Source organism: Jatropha curcas, chromosome 4 (assembly GCF_041381405.1).
Source record: "Jatropha curcas cultivar XTBG-Jc1 chromosome 4, XTBG_Jcur_1.0, whole genome shotgun sequence".
In the NCBI taxonomy this organism is placed as follows: domain Eukaryota; kingdom Viridiplantae; phylum Streptophyta; class Magnoliopsida; order Malpighiales; family Euphorbiaceae; genus Jatropha; species Jatropha curcas.
Window position 1 is genome coordinate 26,593,615 of NC_143154.1, and position 24,564 is coordinate 26,618,178.

At 30.0% G+C, this 24,564-nt stretch overlaps 3 long non-coding RNA genes and 1 other non-coding gene across 4 annotated transcripts; 1 reads left to right on the forward strand and 3 right to left on the reverse strand.

Annotated features, from left to right (window-relative positions):
* Positions 1–8,178: 8,178 nt before the first annotated feature.
* LOC105646830 (uncharacterized) lies at positions 8,179–9,260 on the reverse strand. Its single transcript, XR_005177047.2, has 2 exons — positions 9,044–9,260; positions 8,179–8,698 (listed from the first exon to the last, which is right to left on the reverse strand). It is a non-coding gene; the product is annotated as an uncharacterized LOC105646830 (long non-coding RNA).
* A 2,012-nt stretch (positions 9,261–11,272) lies between these two features.
* On the reverse strand, positions 11,273–12,219 carry LOC105646826 (uncharacterized). The gene is made up of 2 exons (XR_005177044.2): positions 12,053–12,219; positions 11,273–11,686 (listed from the first exon to the last, which is right to left on the reverse strand). It is a non-coding gene; the product is annotated as an uncharacterized LOC105646826 (transcript).
* A 5,384-nt stretch (positions 12,220–17,603) lies between these two features.
* LOC149497092 (uncharacterized) lies at positions 17,604–19,714 on the forward strand. Its single transcript, XR_016320317.1, has 3 exons — positions 17,604–18,017; positions 18,625–18,709; positions 19,496–19,714. It is a non-coding gene; the product is annotated as an uncharacterized LOC149497092 (long non-coding RNA).
* A 1,366-nt stretch (positions 19,715–21,080) lies between these two features.
* Positions 21,081–21,655, reverse strand: LOC110010838 (uncharacterized). The gene is made up of 2 exons (XR_002285856.3): positions 21,472–21,655; positions 21,081–21,387 (listed from the first exon to the last, which is right to left on the reverse strand). It is a non-coding gene; the product is annotated as an uncharacterized LOC110010838 (long non-coding RNA).
* Between the last annotated feature and the right edge of the window lie 2,909 nt (positions 21,656–24,564).

Genomic DNA, 24,564 nt, shown 5'->3' on the forward strand with positions numbered 1-24,564 from the left:
TTTAAAATATTAGTATACTCTCACATACTTTAATAATATAAACAGTTGATCATATCATATTATATTATATCGTAGATAAAAAATTATGTATGTAAAAATAAAATTATAAATACCTAAACAACGTCCAACACCGGTCAAAATAAAAATACTGCATATAAAAAGAGGGAAAATTCTAGGATAACACCTCAGTAAATATAAAAGTCTTGACATATATATAGTTGCCAAGTTCATAACACTCGTTTTTATTTATTCATCATATTATATATATATATATATATATATATATATATATATTCAACGGTTCGTAACATGAGAACAACCGGAAGGGCCACAAGGTGGGTCTCTTTTTTTGGGAGAGGGCAGACAGTATCTCTTCCCAGGGCCGCATTGAAACGGTGGTTTTTTGGGATCAGCTGCTACTGGCCGTGTTATTCCTGCATCTGATATTAATTCAGCAAGCCAAATTTAAATTCTAATAACATAATTATTTGCAGTATATGTTAAAAAAATATATAAAGCCAAAGACTTAATTACTACTTGACTCCATAGATTTTTCCAAGCAATTGTATGGCTATTATAATAAATTAATAATTATAGCAAGCCAGGAAAATAGACTTACGAAATTGACTCCAAGTCAATGCAAGACATAGCCAGAGATTCAGTAGTAGACCGTCGGATAAATCAAAATATTGCGTAGAGGAAATTTCATTTTCAAGATTTGGTCTTTCTATCTCTTACTGAAAAGTCTCTCTTACTGAAAAGTAAAAGGTGAATTGAACCATTTATTGAGAGAATTACTTCTTTTTCTCACATCAGAAAAAGAATTTTATAATATACCAAAAAAAATCTGTATCCATGAAATTTGAATCTCCCATTTTATTTTAGATTATCATTTAATAAAATTTATTAAATGAATATGTTATCAGAAATTCAAAATGAATAATATTTTAATAGAATATTAAGGAGCGATAAGGTAGATTATTCTAGAAATCCCCAAGGCAGCCGATTTGAGTAAATAATGGAGGGATAAGGCTGATTTATAGGAGTGATAAGGTTTAATAATTAAAGAATATGTGTTGTAATAGGAGTCTTAGAATAGCTTAATTCTTAGCAGAATATTAGTTTAAATAGACAATTGCTTCTGTATGATGTCAAGAAAAATACGCAGAACATTCAATAATAATTATAACGTTTTTCGTTCATTTTTTTCTCTCCAAATTTTGTTTTTCATCTTGGTATCAGAGCCTTTGTGCTTCTGTTTTCGCACTCTCATCATGGCTACCTCTTCCCTAAACGTAAGCAACTTTGTTACCTTGAAGCTTTCGCAAACTAATTACCTGTTATGGAGGGAGCAGGTCATTGGTTTAGCTGAAAGCCAAGAACTTTATGATCATTTAACCACCAAACCCCCAACTGCTGTCGTTGGAACAACCAATTCTGAGGAAACAAAACAAAACCAAGCTTGGCAAAAATCTGACAGGCTACTTCGAGGGTGGATTGTTGGAATGCTCTCTGAAGAGTCCTTGGGGTTAGTCATAGGTCTCGATACTGCTTATGCAGTTTGGGAGGCACTCAAGGAAGCCTATGCCAAATATTCACAAGAATGTGAATTTACTTTGAGGCAGCAACTTACGTATCTACGTAAGGATGACAATGTCTCAATTGGCGATCATATTCGGAAATTCAAGTCATTATGTGATAATTTGGCTGCAATCGGTAAGCCAATGGCTGATCAGGAGAAGGTCTACTGTCTTCTAACTAGTCTTGGGCCAGATTATGAAACTTTCACCACAACTATGTTGAAGCCACCTAGACCATCGTATACGGAGATGATCTCGCAACTCCAGAATCTTGATCAACGGTGAATGTGGTTCAGTGCTTCCCAGCCGACGCACCTGGCATTTTACAGCACTTCTTCTTACAACAATAATCAAGGGCGCAGTCGAAGCAACGTGAATTTCTCTTCAGCCGGTAGAGGTTTTCAGGCGCAGCAACGTGGGAGCAAGGCTGATGGAGGCGCGCCTGAGTCGCAGCAAACACAGCGGAGGACGTTACCACCTGGTCTTCGTCGTATGATACCTGAAGAAAGGGAACTGTACCGCAATGAAATCTGTCAGGTATGTAATAAACAGGGACACATTGCGAAGATCTGTTGGTGGGTGATTAGTGCTGCTGATCAGTCGGCAAAGCTTCCACAAGCCTTGGCAGCCCTGACCTTGGATAACACAATTACGGACACCGATTGGACTGCTGACTCAGCAGCTACTGACCATATGGCTGCAAATCAAGGTATGTTCTCTACCTTAAATCAATATAATGATTTAGTAATAATTGGTAATGGTACCATGATTCCTATCACTGGAATTGGTGATTCATGTGTGGAAAACAATAGAAATAATATAAAGTTAAATAATGTTTTGTTTGTTCCACAAATGAAGAAGAATTTGTTATCTGTGGGAAAATTGACAAGTGATTATCCTATAAACTGTGAGTTTACTAATAGTAATGTTTTCTTAAAGGATCGAAAGATAGGGAAGGTAATTTTGGAGGGCCCAAAGAAGGATGATCTATATATACTTCCTAATCGGCGTGCAACGGCGAATTTCTCTCAACGATTTCGATCGTGCAGTGCTGATATATGGCATCAAAGGCTTGGACACTCAAGTTTCATCTATTGTTAGGTTATCAAATAAGGGCCTTATTAGTGTTGATGGTCCACTTAAAATTAATAAGATTTGTGATAGTTGCCAATTAGGCAAATTTAGCAAGTTTCCTTTTACTACAAGTACAATTTCTACTACTTCTATGTTTGAACGGGTTCATTGTGATTTATGGGGTCCTGCACCACTTTTGTCTATTGCTAGATATCGGTATTATGCTTGTCTTGTGGATGATTATACGAGATTCATGTGGTTGTTACCTTTACGCGCAAAATCTGATTTTTTTACTATTTTTGTTGCATATGAGAATTATATTAAACGTCAATTTGGCGCTGAAATAAAAATTCTCCAAACCGATGGTCGAGGTGAATTTGTTAATAAACAAATGGCTGAACATTGTTTAAAAACAGGTATTGTTCATCGACTTTCTTGTCCACATACACCCGAACAATCAGGAGTTGTGGAAAGACGACATCGCATGATTCGAGAACTTGGAATGTCAATGATGTTTCAAAGCCGAGTACCCTTATTTCTTTGGGTTGAGGCTTTCACATCCGCTGTTTATTTGATTAATCGCTTACCATCATCTGCTTTAAATTTTGAATCTCCATTTTTCCGATTATTCAAAAAACATCCTGACTATTCAATGTTGCGGGTGTTTATTTGCAAATGCTTTCCAAACACCTGGGACAACAAAACAAACAAAATTGATCCTAAATCTTCTCTTTGTGTGTTTGCAGGATATACAGAGCAGTACAATGGTTATAAATGCTATGACCCAAAACAGCGAAAGTTCATCATTTCTCGACATGTCACATTTGATGAAACTGACTTTCCGTATAAATCAAAAGAAACTCCAGATTCTCAGCTTGTTCTTAATCTAATTTATTCATGGATTATGTCGTCGAAAACTGTCACTAATTCTGCGTGCAATTTTATTCCAACGATTTCAGGAGGGACTGCTCAAAATTCTCAAGTCGCAGCTGATTTAACTGTCATGCGAACTCACTCAGTTGATGCGTCTGGTGGAACGGAGGCTTTACAAAATAATGAAGAAACTCGAGTTGACCAGGAGCGGCAAGCCTCTTCCGACGAATATACTACACAACCACCGACGGAAAATCAGTCCGATGGGAACAATACAGACGTCAAAGCCGAGTCGAATACTGAGGAGAACTATGAGGAGGCTGCACAATCTCAACCTCAGCAATCTTCAGAAAATAACACAGTCTCTGGTTCAACTGAAGGGAGTTGTGCGAGTACTGAAATTTCAGCAGCTGCTACAGATATTGGTGTAACAGAATCGGATGCATCAGCTCAACAGGCACCTCGACAACATACTATGGTAACTCGATCTCAGTGTGGAATAGTGAAACCCAATCCGAAGTATGCCTTGCTTGTTACAACGACAGATTCAATTCCAGTAGAACCCAGAACAATAAAAGAAGCAATTGCACATCCAGGATGGAAGAAGGCAATGGAGGAAGAGATTTCAGCCTTGAAAAAAAATTGTACATGGGATCTTGTGCCAAGAACAAAAGATATGAACGTTATAGGAGCGAAATGGGTTTTTAAAGCAAAGCTTATGCCTGATGGTACTTTGGAACGCTTGAAAGCTCGCCTGGTAGCAAAAGGATACAATCAAGTAGATGGAATTGATTTTCTTGAAACCTTTTCTCCTGTTGTGCGACCAGGTACAATTCGCCTTGTACTTTCTATTGCTGTTGTTAAAAATTGGCAGGTACGACAGTTGGATGTCAAGAACGCATTTCTTCATGGCTATGTGAACGAAGATCTTTACATGTCTCAGCCTCCTGGATTTGTTGATTCATCAAAGGCGTCATATGTCTGCAAACTAAAAAAGGCGTTGTACGGATTGAAGCAAGCGCCACGGGCCTGGTTTGATCGCTTGAGTAAATTTTTAATTTCTCATGGTTTTATTTGTAGTTTAGCTGATCCATCACTTTTCATTTGCCATTATGGTTCAGAAACATTAACTTTATTGGTTTATGTGGATTGTTATTAACTGGGTCTAGTGATAAATTAATCAAATCTTTTCTGGAGCTTTTATGCAGTGAATTTAACATGAAAGATCTTGGTCCTATTCATCACTTTTTGGGAATGGAAGTCATAACAACGGCAGATGGGTTACATCTTTCACAAACTAACTTTGCTCTTTCTATTTTAAAGAAGTTTCAAATGCAGGATTGTAAGCCAATGCCAAGCCCACAATACATGAAGCATGATTTCAAAGAAGCCAAATCACTGGCCGATCCTTTTGTCTACAGAAGTGCCATTGGAGCACTGCAGTATCTCACTCTAACGCGGCCGGATATTGCCTTCAGTGTCAACTATGCGTCACAATTTATGCAAGCTCCTACAACCTCACACATGAAACTCATTCATAGAATACTACGCTACATCAAAGGATCGCTCGAGCTTGGAATCAAAATAACAAAGGATTCGACGCTTGAGCTTAAGGCTTATTCCGATGTTGATTGGGCAGGTTGTCCTGCAACACGCCGTTCAACAACTGGGTATTGTACCTTCCTCGGCAAGAATATCATTTCCTGGTGTGCCAAAAAACAAAGTACCGTATCTTGTTCAAGTACGGAAGCCGAGTATAGAGCTATGGCACATACAGCAGCTGAACTCACATGGCTCACGTTTTTACTTCAAGAACTTCGGGTTCCTAGTTCAATTCCAGTTTTATATTGTGATAATTTGAGTTCATTGTATCTTTCTGTAAATCCAGTTCTGCATGCTCGAAGCAAGCACATCGAGTTAGACTATCATTTTGTTCGGGAAAGAGTTGCTTAAGGACTCCTCATTACAAAATATGTTCCATCCGCACAACAACTCGCGGACATATTTACCAAATCTGTCTCCAAGTCTGCCATTCGATCTGTCATCACCAAACTATGTCTCAGCCCTCGCCATAGTTTGAGGGGGGATAATAGAATATTAAGGAGCGATAAGGTAGATTATTCTAGAAATCCCCAAGGCAGCCGATTTGAGTAAATAATGGAGGGATAAGGCTGATTTATAGGAGTGATAAGGTTTAATAATTAAAGAATATGTGTTGTAATAGGAGTCCTAGAATAGCTTAATTCCTAGCAGAATATTAGTTTAAATAGACAATTGCTTTTGTATGATGTCAAGAAAAATACGCAGAACATTCAATAATAATTATAACGTTTTTCGTTCATTTTTTTCTCTCCAAATTCTGTTTTTCATCTTATTTTACTCTATTTCTTCACTTTATTTATTTTTCTAGACTCTGTGTTTTTTTCAATCCGTGAAAGAAATTGTAGGATTTTCTTAATTGGACCTTTGTTTTGCATTCGTAAATTTAGTCTAGGCTCATAAATAGCTCTAATAATTGGGGGGGGGGGGTGAAAGTTCTCCAAAAAACCATTTTAGGAGTAAAGGTCAAAACCTCTACAAGAAGATTTCATATATATCTGAATATGTTGAGCAAAGAATAAGCAAATCTATCTCCTGTGGCTCACTTAATGAAACCATTTTTTACTTCAAAAAAACATAATATTATACACTATAGTTATCAAATCGAGAATCGAAATCTTTATCTTTAAAATCGAGGATCAAGAATCGAATCATAAGATTTAGTATTCATTCTGCCACAAGATACTAAAAATTAAGTGCAAATAATTAATGTATTTATATAAATTTCAATTCTAAATTCTGATAATACTAATATTTTAAATTCTGGAAATACAAAGTACGTAGCTAGTTACAGACTTGGCCATATTACGATTTTCGGAATCGGAACCGTCGATTCCGAACCGGTGAGAATGGGAACCGTCGGTTCTGAACCGATGAGAATTAGAACCAAAATCGGTCCGAATGGGAACCGAAATCGATGGCCTATGGTTCAGTTTTGGTTTCACCATTTTTAGAATCATCCGGAACCGACAGTTTTTACAGCTGGTTAGAACCGACGGTTGAAACTGACGGTTCGAACCGGCAGTTGGAACCGACGGTTCGAACTGGCGGTTCCAAGTAGATTTTGAATTTTATGTTAAACGGCTGGAACCGACGGTGCGAACCAGCGGTTCCAACCGGTTCTAGCATTTTTTTTTATTTTTCAAATAGTTTTATGAAATTCAAATAGTTTTATGAAATTTCCAAATTACCCCCTCCTAACAGCTATAAACAGCTACATAATGGCTAGTTTCAAAAGTATTTGTGAAAAAAATAATTTTTTGGATTTATTATAAATACTTCATTCCATTTACAATCCCCTCACACAAAATAATATCTACTCTATATTATTCTCTACTTTACAATCTCTTTGATTTTCATTCATAAATTATTGTCCAAAATATTGCAAAATAATTTCTTCAAAATCCAATTTCTAATTATTTGCCAAATTATTGTGAATTAATTTCCTCAAATTCCAATCTCTAATTATTCTCTCTAATTTTTTTATTCAGTTTTCCAAGTTACATATTATTTTTCTATAATAGCAAGTAGAGGAAACTCTAGTTCCACTAAGGGTAAGGGAAAGATTGGAAAAACACAATATTCATCTATCCCTACAAATGGCATCTTTGATTTCACTCCCGACCAATATAATCTTAAGGGATATCCAAATGAAAATTTGGAAATTATTTCACAAATCCCGAGACTAAGGTAACATCAACCGGTGGTGGAAATAACGACTAAGGTAAAAGGAGTGAAATTGGTACAAGATAGGTAGAAACTATGTGAGCTTTGATTCCTCTAAATTCCGAGAGTATACGTAAGCAACTTAAATTTTGATAGTCTACATTCTAATTTTAGGATTGGATATTCAAAACCTTTTAATATACAATTTAAAGTATATTGCAGTATTATTACCTTTTAATAATGGTGAAATACCCAATTGGATATCCAATTAACAAATTTATTAAATCATTGGAAGGGGCAATGCATATATAATTTGTTTATTTTCAATTGTAAATTTTACACTAATAAAATCTCTTATATAATTATCTTTGCATATTTTTATGTATTTATTTCTTACCTGTTAATAGGTGTCCAGAGGATGGTTTTGCGAGAAAACAATGAATACTTTTTTTTTTTTTTGTTAAATTAAACAAAAGAAAATATTTTACCTATCCACCAAGAAAAAAATTCATTGTATTAGATATCCAAAAATTGGAAGGCATTAATAGTCATTTTAATATTTTCACTCCTTAAGAATTATTTTTTTAAGATTTTTTTTTTAATTTTTTCTTTACACCTTTGATTTATTAAAAATTAAAAAATATTAACTGTCTTTTGAGTATTATTATTTCGTTCAAGGTTTAAGAATCATTGTGCAAATCAAAAAACAATTTGATTTTTCAATTTAAACCATTAATTCTCACCTCAATTTGAATTATCCAATCAATTTAAAATATGATTATACTGTGAGAGAGTTTAATAATATAAACGGTTGATCATATGATAACAAATTATATATGTGAAGGTAAAATTATAAATATGTAAACGACATGCAACACAAGGTAAATAAATAAATAAAACTTCATATAAGAAAAGGCAATGTTCTAAAATAACATCTGTATACATATATAAGTCTTGACATATACTTGACAATAGACTAAAATAATACTGCGGGCTACACAATAGGGGTAACCCTCTCATTGACTCATTAAATTAATAAAAACACTTGTAGTCAAAATGACTCAAAACTTGAAACTTCTCGCTCCTCGTATAAGTGAACCAAACCATATTTGATTGGTCATAACACTTATTTTTATTTATTTATTATTATGTATAAAATGAAGATGACTTCATATATATATATATATATATATATATATATATATATATATATATATTTTCAAGGGTTCGTAATATGGAATCACAACCCTTCTTTATGTAAGGGCCTCAACGTGGGGGAGGTGGGGCAGGGCTTCTTCTTCTGGCAGGGACTTTAGGCAGCACACAATTTTTCTTCCCACGGCTGCATCCAAATGGTAGGTTTTTGGGCTTACCTTTGATTGGCCACCATTTTGGTATTCCTGCATCTGATATTAATTCATGTCGGTAGATACATTAGAAATTATTAAAAAGGAGAATTTCGACTCTCCATTGTATATATTTATTATAAATTTAACAACTTTATTACAAAAAACACGTTTATTACTTCAATTTATGAAAAAAAGATTATGAATAGTCTATCTTGTAAAATTTTACATTTTAAAATTCAGTCTTAGCCTGTAAACAAGTTTAATAATAAAAAAAATATTATTAAAAAAAACATTTTAAGAGTGAAGCGTAAGAGACGTTATAAGAAAATTTTATATTCGAATTTGCTTAGCGAGATGAAAAATTTATTGAAAAAAAGTGCTGGCTAGGTAGCTAGTTCTTACCTTTCCCAATAGCAGCTAATTCCCTAGCTGAAGTGAGAGAAGGGGAAAAGGAAATGGTAACCAAAAGAATGCAAATCAGGAGAAAGGCCTTCTTCATGTTGGAGATGATTCTATATTTTTGTTTGCAATTATGTGTTTCTTTGAGTACTCTTATTTATAGTAATAAATCAGCAAGCCAAATTTGAATTGTAATAACATAATTATTTGCAACTATATGTTAAAAAATATATAAAGCCAAGACTTAATCAATTACAACTTGTTTCCACAATAAATACACAATTATTTGCAACTATATGTTAAAAAATATATAAAGCCAAAGACTTTGATCAATTACAACGTGACTCCACAGTAAATCCATAGATAGATTTTTTCCAAGCAATTGTATAGCTGTTATAATAAATTAATAAATTACTCCATTTGTTGATAATAATTTGGTACAAAATAATCATCCAAAAATGACTTAAATTTTAGGTTCTGCAGAAGTTTAGTATGGAGGTGACCCTTCCAATCCAGTGTTCTCTATTAACAGTACCAGTTCGAGTCTTAGACGTTACTTAAAAGATCCAGCACCTCATTCCACTTATCAACTAGTAGTTGGGATTGGTGACCAACTACTAGTTTATTTTCAAGATTTGATCTCTCTATGTTACTAAAAAAGGAAAGATGACCAAAGTTGACTCGTCAATTGAACCAATTATTGAGAGAATTATATTTTTTTTTGCTGATATCAGAAAAAAAATTTTATAATATACCTAAATAAATGAAAAAAAAATCTATATCGATGAAATTTGAATCTAACGTCTTATTTTAGATTATCATTCAATAAAATTTATTAGATGAGCCTTTTATCGGAAATTCAAAATGAACAATATTTTACTCTATTTTTTTCACTTTATTTATTTTTCTAGATTGTATGTTTTCTTCGATCCGTGAAAGAAACTGTAAGAATTTCTTGATTGGACCTTTAGTGAAATACATAAACACTATTTTTCACTTTAAAAAACATAATTAACGCTATAATTATCAAATCGAGAATTGAAATCTTTGTTTTTAAAATCGAGGATCGAAAATCAAACTGTAAATTGAGTATAACTTTTCAAATTAATTATGTATATATATGGATATATTTCCATTAATTCTGTCACATGATGCAAAATATTAAGTGCAAATAATGTATTTATATAAATTTCAATTCTAAATCATTTACTAAATACAAAATGAAAGAAAACTTAATGACTTGTGTGTTGCAAGTTTAAAATATCAAACTATCAAGTTAAAAATTTTAATATAAAACAAAGTAAAAATATAAAGCCATTAAAATTTCTTATCCAAATCCATATTTATTCATTATCATTTCCAAATTCAAGCCCTTCTTTATCTTTTTCTTCTAATATACTTATATTCTCTTGCTTCTTTCCTCTATATTGACTTTTTCGTTAGATTTGTTTGGTAAGAAAATTGTCGCATATGAGAATCGACTTGAATCGTAAGATTTGCGATTAATACCGATTCACCCATAAGATTCAAATTGTTTAACATGAAAATTGAATCGAATCGTAAAATTCACATCATAAATCATAAGAATCCGGTAACAATAATATTTTAAATTGTGGAAATACAAAGTAGCTAGCTAGTTAGCTGGCTCTTATCCATCTGAGCAACCTAATTCCCTAGCTGTAGAAAGAAGGGAAAAGAAAATGGTAGCCAAGAGGATGCACATTAGGAGAAAGACCTTCGTGCCGGAGATGATTCTATATTTTTGCTAGTCTATATAAATATTAAATAACATTTATTGGATGTATATCATATGTGTATTTTCAAATTTCATACATAATATAAAAAAGTTAAAAGATTTTTTTTAAAAAAAATCCTAATTCATATGATATTATTTGAAAAGAAAGGATTTGAATTTGCAACCAATATCTTTTGATGGGATGTCTGCAAGTTCGGATGAAACTTCAACGTCAGCTACCATTGACCAACCTTCAAAACTCCCTTCAGTCATTCATGCCACATATTATGGTCCACAACCATTTAGGCAGTCAGTGTCAATTCCTCCAGTATTCTACCATATTTATTCAACACACCAATATATCTAGGGCCACTGACACTCCGTTTCAAAAATTCACCGAGCCCAACCACTAGATATATACATACACTCCATTTCTAAAGATAGATAAGAAAGGAACTTTCATTATTGAAAATGGAATTAATATAATAGAAATCAAATTAATAATCCATATACTTAAAATATATATGGATAGGCTAATTTTATTGCATTAATAGTATTTTTTTTATAATCAAAGTACAAACAACACATAAGTACTAAGAAAGTGCAATTAAGCCAGAAATTAAAGTTCTCAAGACAGTGTCATCGAGAACATTTATTGTCCACACGTACAGAAATCCATTTTCAAGAACTACTTGTTTCATAAGCATGGGACTTGTATTGATAACAAGGCTTTTACGTCGGTGGCTTCTTCTTCTTGGGTGGTGGCTTTTTCTTCCGTGGATAAGGTTTGTATGGATACCCTTTCTTTGGATAAGGTTTGTATGGATACCCTTTCTTTGGTTGAGGCTTGTCGATCTGGCCAATAGTACCATCGATCTGGCCAATAGTACCATCACCTAAGGCATTCACATCTATATAAATAACACGTTAAATTTATTTTTCCGTCAAAGTTAAAAATAAATCTATTTATAACGAAATTAGAGAATCCACGTACATATTTTTGAACTCGGAGAACTCAAAACCCTAGAAATGACTTCAATACCGTTAAATCAAAACTTGTTGGTAATTCATATTATAAAAGTAACTAATTGTCAAAGGGTTTTTTTTTTTTTTTAGTTTGAAGAACTTGTAAGTCATTAACGTAGCAGTATTTTTATGATTGAGATTAACGACGAATTTTAATTAAGGATAATTCTTAAATTTAGGAAACATAATTAAGCAAATGGAAATTATATTACTATTATCAGTAAGAATAGTGTGTGTTTGTGAATAATTACCTGCAGCTGTCTGTGTTAATTCTCGAGCTGTGGTTAAAGAGGAAGAGAAGAGAAAGATTGCAAAGAGAATGGATATAATTGCGACGAGGGACTTCATTTTGAGAGACGATTGAATTCTTTTGCCACTTTGCAATTTCCTTCTTCTCTACTCACTCTTATTTATAGTAATAAATATATGATGTTAAATTCCCTACAATTAATTTTGACATTTACTTCATTTTCATGAAAATTAAGAAAATGAAATAAGGATAATAAATTAAATTACCTTTTAAATAATATTTTATAACTAAAAGATAAAATTAGGGTTCGATTCTTGGGGCATCCAAACAGTTAATCAACCCTGCTTGAACTTAAGCCTGCCAATGTTTATGGATCATAACCTCATGTGTATTCAAAATTTTCCCGGTCTATATAGAAGAGGTATTTGCATAGATCCGAGGTAGAAAGCAAGAACTACATCTCTCCCTTAGTCAGTGCCAAGGGCTAAACACTGCCTCGATATCAAAAAGAGAAAAGAAAAAATTAGGTGAAAATATCTTGTTCAAGGTTTTTGCACAAGGATTAATAAAACAATTAATTCTCTTAGAGTATAAGAAAACTAAAGGTAATTTGACCAAATTATCATTAATACTAATCAATATAAGTGAAAAATTGAAAAAACATCATCTATTGCTCCTTAAAATACTCAAAAAGACTTATATTTTAGGATAAAATAATCACCCAATGGAGGAAATAGTAAAGTAGAAATAAAATAATTAATATTGTTTTAATTTTCTAAAAGTGTTATCTAAATGGAAAAAAAAAATACTACTTCTATTTCATAATACTTGTCAGAATTGAAAAAATAGCTTGTTCTAAAATACTTGTCACATTTATAGTTTCAAGGAGTAATAAATGTTTCCATGTTTACCCTTTGTATATGACCCATAATTATTATTTCAATTTAATGGTTTTCTTAAAGAATTAGTATTAAATTATGGATAATATAGTCAATTTACTCAATAATTTATTGTAACTTAGATAAATTCAATGATTTTCTAAAGAAACATGAAATTTCAAATGTGATATAATAAAAACTATTGTTAGACTTAATGGCAGAAAGGCCTACCATTTCATAAATGCATGTTGAATTTGTCCCAACTCCTAAAATCTTTTTTATTATTGCCATTTTTCTTTGAAAGCAATTGCCAATTAGATGTATTTAGTCGGAAAATTGAAAAGAATTATTTCTTTATTTTTCACTATATATTTTTTTAGATTATCATTTTTGTCTCTCTCTTTTTTTTGCGGACTAAAGGGAGCTCCAAGAGGCGATAGAATGCCTAGAAGCAAGACATCAACAACCATTAACAATCAAAGAAAAAATATCAGCAGGAGGATAATCAAGAGGATGGACACCAAGGCCAAGAGAGAAAGCATGAGAAGCCAACCAATCTAAAATAGTATAAAAATTTTGTCTCTCTTTTTTTATTTTTACTTTGAGATCAAATTAGCATAAAAAAATTTTGTCTTTCTTTTTTAAAAAAAGCGCTATAAGACAATAAAATTAAAAAATAATAAAAATATAAAAATAAATATTTATGTGGCAAAGAATTATCTATTTAAATTTTTCAATAAAAAAAATTTAATCAAACGTACGTAATTGAAAATATTATTTATATATGCAGACACTTTAACTAAAAAGATAAAATTTTAGACACTAAAATATATATATTGAAAGAACAAATACCAACTATATAATCATTTCCTTACATAAATTATTGAGTGCAGCTGCTGAGTATATAGAAGTAAAGACTTTAGATTCACATATTCATATGATATGCTTGAACTTAAATTGTGATTCTTCATGATATGATTTTGAACTTGAAATTAAAAATGTCAATTATTTTTAATTTTAATTTAGATTGTTAGTATTTACATATCATTTAAAATTTAAATTAATTCACTTAAATGATAAATTAAAGTTTGTCATAAAATTATTTAATACTGAACAGCAAACATAATTATGATTAATTTTAAAATAGTTTTATAATTTAAATAATTTAGGAGTGATTTCAATACTAAATTAGATCTTTAAGCTAAATCCTGAAACCGTTCATTCATTTGGTTTAGAAATGACATTTTCAAATCAATTTGAATCTAAACTTTTATCTTTTTTTTTAGAATAAAGGCTAATTTATCTGAACTTGTTTAACAGGATAAAAAAATGTTAGATTTGACCTTTTAGATCAATTTAGTCCTTGAATTTGTTTAAAATAATTTTAAAAATTAGATTTAATATTTTAAATCAATTTAACCAATGAACTTATTTAAAATAATTAAAAAAATTCATATTTGACATTTTGAGTCTATTTAATCTCTAATTCTTCATTGTACTTACATGTAAAAATTATTATATAGACATTTATTAAAACTGTAATTGGGTTTAGTAAAAAATTAATTAATTATAAAATATAAAAAATGATATATGAAGTATATTGTATCTCTCTTTATCTTGATTGACAATTTTGAGTTTATAAATATGTATATTTTGAACATTTTAAAATTAAACTCTATTATTGAGTTATCGCTTATGAAATCTGTGAATTTTTCGTGTTGAATAAATTAAAGTTATAATGCATATTTATAAATTTATTATATTACAAGAAATGTTGTTTTATGCATTTTAAATTTATATTCATAAGTATTAGAAAATTTTGATCTAGATGTTTTTAATGTAAGATAAAAAGGGATAAAAAGTCAATTATATAAATTAAATCAATTATTAATTTATAAAATGAAAAAAGTTCAAGGGTTAAATTATCCTAAAAAATGACCTTTTTTATCCTACTAAACAAGTTTGGGACCAAATTGGCTTTTACTCCTTTTTCTTTTTTTTTTTTTTCTTTTAACTTAACAATTCATTAATAATAAATATAAGTTAAGTACATCATAATAAGAAATACGAATATAGAAATCTTATGTTTGAAGATGTTTTTAATTTTGGCAGAAAATGTTAATCTTCCGTATAAAAACTATTCCATTTTCAAATAGTACGATAAAAGAAACATTTCACAATATTGTTCCAACATTGTTTTTTTTTTTTTTTTTTTTTTTTTTTTTGATCCAACTTTCACCCATAAAAGAGTTTAATATACCAAATTTTAATGAGGGGCCGCACTATCAGACTTCATTGATAAGATAAAAGAAACTTAGCTAACTTGAAGATACGAAGTTTTCAACTACAGGTAACCAACAATCTATCTTGTATTTCGAACTATTAGAGAAATAAAACATATACAAAAAATTCCTTAATAATGAAAAACAACCCTATGAAAGAAGAAAAATTAATAACTCCACTAAGAGAGTACCAAAAACACTCAAGATCTATTATATATCCAAGAGACTAAATTCAACTTTTGGAAATTATTAAAAAGAAAACTAAATAAAATAAAGAAAAACGATAGATATAAACGAAAAGAAATCACCGCCGACTGTATCTAAAAAACACACAAAACGAGAGAGTTAGAGAAACATGGCTAAAAATCTAAATTTTTTTTTTAATTTCAGTTAAATTTTAATATATATAGATATATATGGGTAATTTGCCGAGATTTTAATTAAAAATAATAATAGCAGCAATAAAAGCAGCCATGCATGTCAATTTTCAGAAGTCGTCAAATTTGAATTGCATGTCGCGTCCACAAAATGAAGATGACAATAATAATAATTAAATGATAAAGATTTATAGCTAGAAGATACAATATACCACATAATTCCAAAACCATGCATCACTGAATTTCCACTAGAAAAAGAAAAATGGATCACTGAATTATTTGATTTCGTTATCAAATTATGGCACGTGTTATATATATTTCCTTATATATACCCTATGTGTTTCTAGGGTGTCAAAATGGTCATAACAAGAGAACATAATTCACCTAATACAGAAATTAAGCAGTTTAAGTTGAGTCTAAATAAATTTATGTCATAAATGGCTGACCTGTGTATAATATGATAAATATGATATGTCAAATGTTGACTCGTATAATTTGTCTAACTCATTTAATTAAAATTAGAATGATAATTTCATATATATATATATATATTAAGTGGATTATATGTATTGTATATGTTAGATTCTTTTAGCAGTATAAAATCCATTTAATTAATTAGTAGTTGGATTTTTTTCTCCATATATGATCCATTTAATTAAACAAATTACATGTATACTGTTTGTATCATTGTTTTAATTTTCATGCCGTATTCATGTTTAAATATTTAATATGATTACTAAATGAGTCGTGCTCATGTTAACGTTAATCATTTGTGGATTAAGCAGGTTCATGTCGAACCGACAGATTAACCACATTGAGATCCATGTATTTCGAATTAGGTTTATAATTGTATTTAAAAAAATTTTGGCTTATCTAGGGGATTGTTGGTTATATATATATATTCTTTTGATATTTGAACAGTACGAACATAATTCCATCAACATATTATCAATAATAGAGCAAGAAATGCTAAAGATATCTATGTTCTTTTTTGAGAGGATCAAAAATAGGAGAAAAGAAAATAGGTTGAAAATGCATTTGGTTTGTAATATAGACTCTGTACATCAAAAGGATAAAATATATTTTGATTGTAATGCCAATTAAATATATTTTTCACCCATTTTCCATCCTCTCAAACATAGTTTTGGTGGGAAAGGTAGCTAACAGATGCATATCTAACGGTCAAAAGATCAAAATTTTAAAACTTCAAAAAAATATTAGTAATTTGATAATATTGAAATATTATTAAGATAATTTCAAATATGCATAGAATTAAAAGAAAGATTTTTCTTTAAAATTTTCTAAATTATATATGTTTCTTGTATGTCCAATTGTCCATGATAATTCAATTCTTTTTTTCTTTGAATGGATTATAATTCAATTCTTTATTATCAATATAAATTTATTTGCTATGAAATATTTTTGCTATAAGATATCAACAACTCTAAATATATTATTACAATCACATCGCAAATCTATCAATAATCTGATATGTGAAAAATAAAAATTTCAAGTGAAATAGGTTATCACCTTAGCCATATCCACTAGTCTATCATTTATATAAATATAAATAATTATAACATGTATGAAATTTAATAATTGAATTTCATAAATTTTTTAGGAAGTCGCAACATTAAAACCAAATGAAAATTTTTATATAAATAAATCAAAGAAATTTTTACTTTGTTGTAGAAATTTTATATATGTGTGCATGAAACCATCATACAGTTAAATATAAATTGAAATAACCCGAATTTTTATTTTCAAAGATTTTTCATTTAAATTTAATAAATTGACAGTGTGAAAAATGTATCTAATTATTTAAACGCAAATTAATAATTCATACAGTGATAAACCGAATCGAAAACCAATTGAAAAGTAAAAAAAAAATAAGTAAAAATCGAGATTTGGGCTGAATCGAACCGGAATCGAATCGAACCAGCCCAAACCCACCCAAATCACATCTAGAACCCTCTTCTCCCCCTATTTCCAGCGCATACTTCACCCTCCCCTACACTATTCTGTGCCTCCACCTGTACGCAGCACCACCACAGCCTTCTCCTCCACTTTCTTCTTCTTCTTCTTCTTTTCTTTCTTTTATTTTCTTTCTTTCTTTCTTCCTTTCTTCACTGCGCCTGCATTTCTGGTGAGACAGAGCAGCAGAGCCGCGCCACCCACGCCATCGCGCGCCACCGGTGCTCCTCGCCGCAACTGGCCGCCGCAATAGCTCCGCCAGCAGTCCCGCCTTACCCTCGGCCAGATCGTGCAGCGCCAGCTCCTCCTCTAGCTCATCGCGCCACCTGCTCGCAGTTCCGGTGAGCGCAGCAACCTGGTTTGGTCGACTCAACGCAATTGCTCTCACTTGCTCTTAGTTCCGTCACGCGTAGCTCCCTTTTTCCAGTCGAACAATTCCGGCAGCAAGATTTTGGGTATATAAATTTAATTTTTAGACTATTTTCAGAATGTTTTTCTTAGTTTTGTGATTAGCTAATTTATTTTGCGTTGATTTAATTCTAGTATAACTCCATTCGTGTTGATTTAATTAAGGAACCTTGATAATGATATATTAATAGGATTAAAGTGTAGATTAAGGTAGTTTAGATATAATGTTATTGTATATTATAATTTTGGTTGTGTGGGGATGTTGAGATTGAAGGAGGATGGGAAAAATTTTATTTGATTAATTGCCCGACAGATGGGCCGTATGGATTGAGTTGAATATTTGTTAAATTGTTGATATTTTAACAGGTGGATAGTCCAATTTTTAGGGGAGATGCTGCCGAAATTTCGGTAGAAAATAAAATTAAGTATAGAAATTAAATTACTTATAGAAATTAAATTATTTATAGAAATTAAAAATATAGAATAAGAGTATTAGAGTGATAAATAAATAAAGAAACTCAATATATATCTATAAATATATATAGTTTAAATTAATAAGTGAATTAAATGACTGGTAACCAAAATTAGTAAACGAATATGAAATAGAATCTTCAAATTTAAAATTCTTACTTAGAATTTTATTGTTTATTTTAGAGGTTTATAAAATTCCGAAATGCGAGGACAAAGGCTGGAAGCACGTGGCTAGAAAGGCAGTCCCCTTAGAGGACAATAAAGATTTGTGAGTAGTGTTAGATAATTCGCCTCATCCGCCTGCATTCATGCATTCACGGTTAAATGTTATCATGCATTATCGCCATATTGTGATGCACTATTTGTTGATATTAAATATTGTTTGATTACTTGTGCTGTGATATTGTTGTGCCTTGTTTGTGTGGAATTGGGATGAAGTGGGTCACCATGGGTTTGTGAGACTGTTACTGTATATGGATCCTGATACTGATTACTGTTAGCCGGGTAAATGGGAGATCGGCGCCCCCGTGTGCACCTACTGTTACCGTTACTGTTAACCACAGGTTGACTTCTTTATTTGGGCGCACCGGATAATCTAGGTTTGATCGCAGCCCGCAGGGTGGCCTCCTGTTGTGAGCGCCTGATGATCTAGATTTGAAGGAGACGACCGGGTTGCCTCCTGTTGGTATAAAAAAAAAAAAAAAGAATGGAAAAACAATGAGAGTGCTGGTCAAGTGAGGATTAGACCGGTCGGCCAGAATAGGGGATCGGCTCCTTGGTGCACACGTGAGAGGATGGGCCATGTGGGAGGACGGCTCATCGGGGGTTTCGGTGACTCCACTGACTAATTTCCACGTGATGTGATTATATGAAGGTGATAATACTTGTGATTGCTGTTGTATTGCCATTTGTGTGACAAACTGCATGATCATATAATTAAACGGTAACCAGATAAAAATATTTTCGCATCTGTGTGATTGTGTGGGGTGAGAGGGTCATCTAACCCTACTCATTGAGTTTGGCGCTCATCCCTGCCTACCTATTTTTTTTCCAGGTAATAGAAGAAAGAAAAATCCTATGGAGTTGAGACAATAATTATAGAAGATTGTTAATGATAGAAATGACGATGTAAATGTAAAGGTAGAGTTCCGCAATTGTATTCCAGTTGGGTTGTAAATGAATAATAAAAGTCCATATTAAATATATGAACTGTATTAGTGATACATAACTGAAATAAATTATTGGGCTTGCATCCACAGTTATGAATAGGAAATGACGTTTGCATAATATAGGCTTACTATGGGCTTCGGGGGCCTTAAGCCCACCCAGGTCCTAGTGCCGGTCCGGCCTATGGAAACGGGTCGTGACATAAATTTAATTTCATTTTGAAAACGGCACAGTATATAAATTTATTTATGTATTTTTATGAAAAATTTTGTAGTACCCTTGACTTCTATTTTGACCAATTGATCAGTTCAACTTGTAAAATTAAATTAATTAAACACTTATTTATTAGTTGAAAATATGAAAATTATCGTTTTAAAAACTGTGTAATCACATATCAAATCTATATTTTGCATATAAAAATTAAAAATCTTAAAATTATTATAAGTAGTAAAAAAAATTATAAAATTATTACAAAAATTGAAATTTAAATACCATCGTTCATTTTTTAAATTTAGAGTGACATAAAATTTTTAAATCAAAATTCAGATTCAATTATGAATTGGGACTTTTGGAAACTTAGCAACATCAATTCAATCAACTGCTTCAACAAATAATGGCACCTTTTGTTATCCATTTCTTGACTTTGCTACTACTTTTGACAAGTCCTTTGAGACAGCAATTTTTGTCACTTCAACTTGTCTGTGCAAAGAATTCATTAGTTTTTGGCTCTGTCTCTCGAAAGGCACATCCTTTTTTTTTTTTTTTTTTTTCTATTAATTAAAATGAATGACTTACTATTAATCCACATCAACTTTGATTACAACATATAAATTTGAAACTACAATATATATATATATATCGATTATATTTGGCAGATATCTATTGGTGACACTTACCATATGTTTTTTTTATTATTACAAAAGAGAGAGAATAAATCCCATAAGAACATGACTTAGAATTTGTTACTTCACGAACATCGCGAAGTAACCAATCCTCTGAACCTGGAAAAACAACGTTGAAGACATGAACGCCTAAAGGGGTACTTTCAACTTATACGAGGAATAAATAAAGAAGAAATAAATAAATATGTTAAGGGGAAATAAATCAAAAGTAAAAACTGCTAATGGCATGCAATATTGTCTTCGATTAACTTGCTACAGAAATATGAAGTCACTCATTCTGAGGTTGGAAATAGATTATTAATCCTTTGAAAATTCACTGTCGAGCTGGTAATAATGTCCGTCGCTCATACTTTAGTTAAAGAACTTCTCTCTTCTATTTATAAAGAGCTCTTTTGGATAGAGGAAGTTTCATCCTCTACTGGTTATCTTTTTTCAGACTGATTTATCCTTTTATTTTTATCAAAATTTCTATATTTTTTCTAAATAAAAAAATAACTGCAAACGCATGCAATAAGATTTGTGAATTTTAATATTAATTGGAATTTAACAATATTTACTCCGAAAACATGGTTGCCTTGAATTAAGAGTTATTATATACTATTGTAAGATGGGATTACATGTAATAAGGATTTTGCAAAGCCAAAGAAATCCCCTATTAGACTTGGCTTAGGTTCAAAGATATCCTCTCAACAATTTATTGAGAAATACATATTTATTTCACATAAATATAGATAGATAGATAATTAATTGCATTGGGGCAGAGGCTTCGTGCAAGGCTTTTCAATGTGCGGGGGCTTTAAAGGGAAGCAATATTTGCCACTGCATTCAATTGGCTTGCCTTTGGGTTTTGGAACTGGAAGGGTAACACTGACTTTTCCTGCAAAAAAATCACATCCATAACGTGTTAGCATAAGCTATGTGATGTTAAAAATATTATTACAGCCACAAATTCAAAACTCACCATCCTCTGTTAATTCTCTTGCAGTGATGAGAAAGGGAGAGAAGAGAGCGGTTGCCAAGATAATGCATATTATGATAAAAGCCTTCATCTTTTAGGTATGGTTTAAACTTTTTTGGCTCTTTGATGTCTACTTTATTGCGTTATTTATAGCTACATAAACAGTAATCATTCTTAATTTTCTTGATAAGCATTAATTGAAAAAAAATACTGATAATCATTAGAAAATTTAATGTCTGTCCAAAGATTAATTGCAGACTAATCTTTCAAAATTGAACGCAGCGAAAAAGCTGAATGACAAAAAAGCTACATGCCAATATCTCCATCAAGAATAGTGAATTACATTTTGAAAAATTAGTTTTTATTTCGTTAGATTTCTTCTTTTTTTTTTTTTTTGTTAGATTTCTTTTTTTTTTTTTTTTTTTTGGTACGTGCTCTGAACTTTTATTACGAGTTTGAATAATTATAAATAGGGAAAATGATAGTGAGATCCTGTGGTTCGTGAAATACAACTAGTCTATTTCTGTCTTTTGGAAAATATATATTAAATTTTTTTTGTAATTTACTTTCATCGGCTTACAAGGTTCTTCCTTTTAAATTTTGCATCTTTTCTGTTAAGTATCTTATGAAATGACGAAAATACTCTTTTTATTTTTAAAAAACAAAGGGACGAACTAGTTATATTTTTCAAATTATAGGAACTGCGCTATAATTTTTCTGATATAATATTTTAGTATCTTTTATTTGACATCTGTGTTTTCTTATTGGCTTAATAAAAAATATAAAAATTAAACAAAATGACTTAATAGTGTATCAGAAGCAAAACATAAATATAAACTAGTATATTTTAAAAAAATCAGGGATAAACACAGGGATCGTACTAATTTTCTCTTATAAACAAGATTAGAATGGTTTAACCAGTAAAATTACTCCTTGGGATTTTTCGACAACTATACCAATTTAAATTTTTAGTATCCACTACTAACTATCGATATATGTACCCATTTAATTATGATTCGTCTTTTTTATAATGTGCGTTACACGTTGACTATTCTCGTTATATGCTCATTACTTATACTCGTTTAGTTATTTATTTATATAATATTAAAGTATAAATTCTTATTTAGATTGAGTGATTAAAATACAATATACTTTATCGATACAATAAATATTTTGGTTATATATCAATGTACTGATTCATATAATTTTTATTATACATTAGTTGCTTTCATTTTCTTTTTAAAAGAAAAACCAAATTATTTATAAAAAATCATCGTTTAGCTTCTATTATAAGTTTTATAATTAATTTATATTTTTTGTTAATAACTTTCATTATAATCTCTTGTAGTAAATAAATATTATTTAACAATAGAATAAGAAACCAATCTAATAAATTAAATTAAATATTTATAAATTTCCATTTTTATTTTTATTTTTTAGCCAATTAAAATCATGAAAGCATTTAAAAAATTATTGAATATTATTCTTTAATAAATAAAGGATTTGAATATGTAAGACATCCATATAACTAATAAAATTCAAGATGTTTAAAAATAATAATCTTTTATCTTAATTTTTGGTCAATCAAATTATAGTGCAATTTATAATTATAAAAAATTTAATCATATCCTTTTTAAATCAAAATTTGAATCATCTAGATATATTTATTTAAAATAAATTCAAAAAATGTAAAAGTTTTCAAATGCCTCATGTTCACATATATTATTTAAAATAATAATGCTGAAACTAAATTATAAATTATAAATAATAATAAATTTTTAAAAAATATTAAATTATTATTAATAATTTACATAATAATATAATGAAATAAAATATAGTTAGACATAATAAGATAATAATGGTAAAAATTTAAAATTTTGAAATGCTTAAATATTTATATATATTATCTATTAAAAAATAAAAAAAAACATCCAATCAAATTATAGAAGTATTATATATATTTTTAGGTTAAATTTTTTAATTGGCTAAGACCAAGGTTATTTTAGGATATCTTAAATTCTATAATGACAATATCGGCAATCTCATTATTCCCGCCTCATTCTTACTTTTATATATAGTAGTAGTCTTTTTTATGACGTATGTTGCACATTAACAATGCTCGTTATATTTTTATTTTTTATACTCTTTTAATTTTTTATCTATATAATATTAAAACATAAATTTTTTTAGATTAAAATAAATATAATTGGTTAATTTGTAGTAGACTTTGCCGTATAAGATACTTGCAATGTTATTTTTTATGTACTTGATTGTATTTTTATATGATGAAGTGGTCTAAAAATAAAATTCAATACAATCTTTATACCTAATCCTTCAGTCTCTAATTTATAAATACAGATTCTTAAAACTCTGATAGGTACTTAAAAAGAAAATCAAGTTACCACTCAATTCCCAACATTTATCCTCAATCTCAAATCAATATCTATATACAGCTATAATGAAAAATAATGATAAATTATTTTCTAATGGTAGGTAAAAGAAAAGAAATGAGAAGATGATTTGAATTAATAATAGTAATCATTTTAGCTATAGTGATAGTATTACTTACCCAGTGCATTAGAGAAAGGAATATATGAACTTACACACAAACTCTTGAAATCCAAGAAAGACCAAACACAGAAATATATAGTTATGGTTTTTTTTCCAATTTCATAAACACTATTTTCTTTCAAGTCAAACATATTGAGGATATAAAAGAAAAAATATCAAGAAAATTAAAAATGCTTAATCAGGAGGCCAACGAAAAAGAAAAATAATAGATAATAAATTTTTATTGAGAATAAATCTCTTTTAAGAACTCAACATATTATAATAAATTATATTAAAAAAATTACCAATTTGAATTTCAAAAATAATTCTGGAAATGCTATAATTTAATTAAATTTCAATTTGATGGGAAAAAAAAGCCCAGTCAATAAATAAAAATTACAAAGCAAATCATGCTAGAATCCAATAAGTTAATTAAGTAATAAAAAATTAATTAATTAATTAATTAATTAAGTAATAATAGAAAGATTACACAAAAGAAACGTTATATCCTCTCCAAATAAACTTATAATTTTTCTATAACCATAC